The 4,223-nt window shown below is 44.5% G+C and overlaps 1 pseudogene; it reads left to right on the plus strand.

Annotated features, from left to right (window-relative positions):
- The first annotated feature begins 2,016 nt into the window (after nt 1-2,016).
- The window catches only part of LOC116549176, a 4,522-nt pseudogene continuing 2,315 nt past the window's right edge, over nt 2,017-4,223 (plus strand).

Here is a 4,223-nt window from a genome sequence, read left to right on the forward strand (position 1 = left end):
GAAATTCTTTGAAACTAATGAGAACAAAGATATACCAGAATATCTAGGACACACTAAGACAGTGCTAAGATGGAAATTTATAGGACTAAATGTCCAGGTAAATAAGCTAGAAAGATCTCAAGTTAACAACTTAATGTCACAACTAAAAGAACTAGAGAACCAAGAATAAACAAATCCCAATGCTAACAGGAGACAAGAAATAACCAAAATCAGAGCTGGTCTGAAGGAGACAGAGACATAAGAAAGCCTTCAAAAGATCAACAAGTCCAGGAGCTGTTTTTGTGTGTGTGTGTGTGTGTGTCGGGGGTGGTGGGGGTGGAATTAATTAGATAGTTAGACTTCTAGCTAGACAAAGAAAGAAGAAAAGAGAGAAGATTGAAATAAACACAACCAGAAATGATAAAGGGGATATTATCATTGACCCCACAGAAATACAAACACCAGAGACTACTATAAATGTCTCTATGCACATAAACTGGGAAATTATAGAGATTCCATTTTATGTGCATAGGGAATTCCTGGACACATACACTCTCTCAAGACTGAACCAGGAAGAAATTGAATCCCTGAACAGACAAATAATGAGTTCAGAAGTTGAGGCAGTAATAAATAACCTCCTAACAACAACAACAACAAAAAGCCCAGGACCAGACAGATTTCCAGCTGATTTCTACCAGATGTACAAAGAATAGCTGGAACCATCCCTACTGATACTATTCCAAACAATAGAAAAGGAGGGACTGATCCCTAACTTATTCAAAGAGGCCAGCATCATCCTGATACCAAAACATGGCAGAAATACAACAACACAAAGAAAACCTCAGGCCAATATTCTTAAGGAATATTGATGAAAAAATTTTCAAGGAAAAACTGGCAAACCAAATCCAGCAGCTCATCAAAAAGCTTATCCACCATGATGAACTAGGCTTCATCTTTGTGATGCAAGGTTGGTTCAATATATACAAACCAACTAATGTGATTCATCACATAAACAAAAGTAAAGACAAAAACCATATGATCATCTCAAGAGATGAAGAAATGGCTTTTGATAAAATTTAACATCCCTTCATGTTAATATAAATTAGGTATTGAAAGAACATACCTCAAAATAATAAGAGCCACATATGACAAACCCATAGCCAACATCATACTGAATGGGCAAAAGCTGTAAGCACTCCCCTTGAAAACAGGCCCAAGGCAAGGATGTCCTCTCTAACTACTCCTATGCAACACTGTATTAGACATTCTGGCCGGACCAATCAGTCAAGAGAAAGAAATAAAGGCATTGAAATAGGAGAGGAAGTCAAACTATCTCTGTTTGTAGATGACATGATCTCACATCTAGAAAACTCCATCATCTCAATCCTAATCTTCTTAAGTTGATACAGAAAAGTCTCAGGATACACAATCAGTATGCAAAACTTGCCAGCTTTCCTATACACATCAACAAAAATCAAGCTGAGAGCCAAATCACAAACAAATCCATTCACAATTGCAGCTAACAAGGGAAATGAAAGATCTCTGCAAGAAGAGCTGCAAACCACTGCTCAAATAAATTAGAGGTACTGTTGCCACCTAGGTGTCCAACTAAGCACACATGTACCAGCAAGTCCTAAGAAGAAGGAGCACCCTGGCTCTTGTAGGGAAGTGAAAGGCAAGCCATGGGTTAGGGGTAGGGAAAGGTGTGAGGTGCATCATGCCTTGAGAAGGGAAAGCATGAGAGGCTTTGAGGAGACATGAGGCAGGGAAATTCTGGGTAGAAAAGTGTCCGTCCCTGGAGAGGGTCCCATCTTCAAGCCTGTAACAGCAACCCAAAGCGAGAATGTGCATTCTTGTTTTCCTAATCAAATGTTGCCATTTCCAAAACCACCCATGGCCCACCCTGCTTCCCATCCTGTGCCCATAAAATACCCAGGTCCCACTGGCAGAGAGAGTGGAGATGAGGGGAAGCAGCTGGACACCAGAGACTATGGTTTGACATCAGAGAGAATCAGCTTGACTTCAGAGGGATGGCTTGGCAGCACTGCTTTAGAGAGGAGTCCAACCATCCTGGGAAAATCACCTTCTGACTCCGTTCCCTTTTCACTTCCCTTTCGCACTAAGAGCCACTTTCATCAGCAATAAAATACCCTGCATTCACCATCCTTCAATTTGGTCATGTGCCCCGATTTTTCCTGGATGCCAAACAAGAGCTTGGGAGCCATGGGTGCAGATGCTAAAGACTGTCACACTGACTCTCTGCTCTTGCTGGTGGAGAGCAACTTCCTCATGTGAAAAGGCAGAGGGCCCACTGAGCTGTTTAACACTTAGGCCATTTGTGGATGGCAAAGCTAAAAGAGCACTGTAACACACACTCTCAGAGGCTTTTGGGTGGCAGGTACTCCACCCTGCATGGTACTGTGGGGGTCGCACAGAAGTTTCAAAGCACTCACCCCAGCTTCTGCACCTGCTCACCTGCATGCTCCCACCTGTGAGGGTTGAGTGCAGTGGGTTCAAAAGTGAACTTTGCCCCAGGTGGTGCCAAAGCAGCCAGCTAACCCCAGCACCCCCACTCCAGTTCGTGCCCACAAAAAGGTCAGGGAAAATGTCCTGCTTCAGAAGGAGGACAGACCATGAACTAGGGCAACCTGATGGCCATTGAGGTTGAAGAGAGGATGAAATGCCTTCAAAAGTTTCCGGAATATCATAAGAGGATTCTCGACTGATTTAATCAACAGCAACATCAGGACAGGTTTACTGACATCATCCTGTCAACAGACGTCATTTTAAGGCTAAAAATGCTTTTTTTGGCTGCTTGCATTAATTTCTTCTACAGATTCTTTCAGTTTACCCAGAAACCTTTGGTGGAGATAGAAGGTGTTGGTAAAATGACCTTTTGCCATTTAATTCAGTTCACATATACACCAAAATTAATGATACAGGAGAAGAATAAGCCAATGATTTATGGAAAGAAGCAGAGTTTCTACAAATGCTAGAAGTTATTGATAGGGACAGGAGGCAGAAAAATTCTGGGCAAAGGAGGGCAGGTCCCCGGCAAGGGTCCCACCCGGAAGCCTGGGATGGCACCCCAAAGTGAGAGCATGACTTCCTGTTTTCCCACTTGAATGTTGCCATTTCCAAAACCAACCATGCTTTGCCCCGCCCCCAATCCTGTGCCTATAAAAACCCCAGGCTCCTCTAGCAGAGAGCAGAGAAGAGAAGAACCAGCTGGACGTCAGAAACTAGTTTGAAATCAGAGAGAAGCAGCTTGACTTCAGAGGGACAACTTGGTGGCATTACTTTAAAGAGGAGTCCAGTCGGGGATGGAGGGTCCAGCCAGGGATGGAGTCCACAGGGTCTGCATAGAATTTTGCTCCTGCCGGCACCCAAAAGCATTTGCCCTGACTCCTGCCCTGGCTCACCTACATGCTCCCTCCTGACAGATTGAATACAATGAGCTCCAATGAGTAGTTTGCCCCAGCTGGTGCTGAAGTGGCTGGCTAGCCCCAGCATCTACATGCTAGTTCCCACCCATGAAGGGGTCAGAGAAAATTTCCTGCTTCATTATGAAAGCCCTTGAAGTCAGGAACAAAGAAAACTCAGCCCCATTAGAGGAAGATACCACAGGAAAAACTGAGGCCAAAAACAAGGAAGATTGCAGAAACTTCAAATGTTATCACAGAATCATTGCCATCTGCAGAATCAGAACCTGCTGAAATTGAGGTAGAGATTGCTGATGGCACAATTGAAGTGGAAGAGGAAGGCATCAAAACATTAGAGGAAGTAGATTCTGCCAAGCGTCAATAAAGTACATACAGAGCACGGGTTCCTCTAATGATTCTGCTGTAGCACTCTTGGCAGATATTACCAGCAAGTGCCATCAAGGTGGCAGAAAAGGGCAGATTAAAGAAAAAGATGGCTGTGCATCTGACCCCACAAGCATAGAGATAGAAAGTACTGGGCCGGGCGCGGTGGCTCATGCCTGTAATCCCAGTACTTTGGGAGGCCGAGGCGGGTGGATCACGAGGTCAAGAGATCGAGACCATCCTGGTCAAATGGTGAAACCCCGTCTCTACTAAAAATACAAAAAATCAGCTGGGCATGGTGGCACATGCCTGTAATCCCAGCTACTCAGGAGGCTGAGGCAGGAGAATTGCCTGAACCCAGGAGGCAGAGGTTGCGGTGAGCCGAGATTGCGCCATTGCACTCCAGCCTGGGTAACAAGAGTGAAACTCCGTCTCAAA

The sequence above is a fragment of the Sapajus apella genome, unplaced genomic scaffold (genome assembly GCF_009761245.1).
Source record: "Sapajus apella isolate SASKATOON/1434 unplaced genomic scaffold, GSC_monkey_1.0 scaffold6, whole genome shotgun sequence".
In the NCBI taxonomy this organism is placed as follows: Eukaryota; Metazoa; Chordata; class Mammalia; order Primates; family Cebidae; genus Sapajus; species Sapajus apella.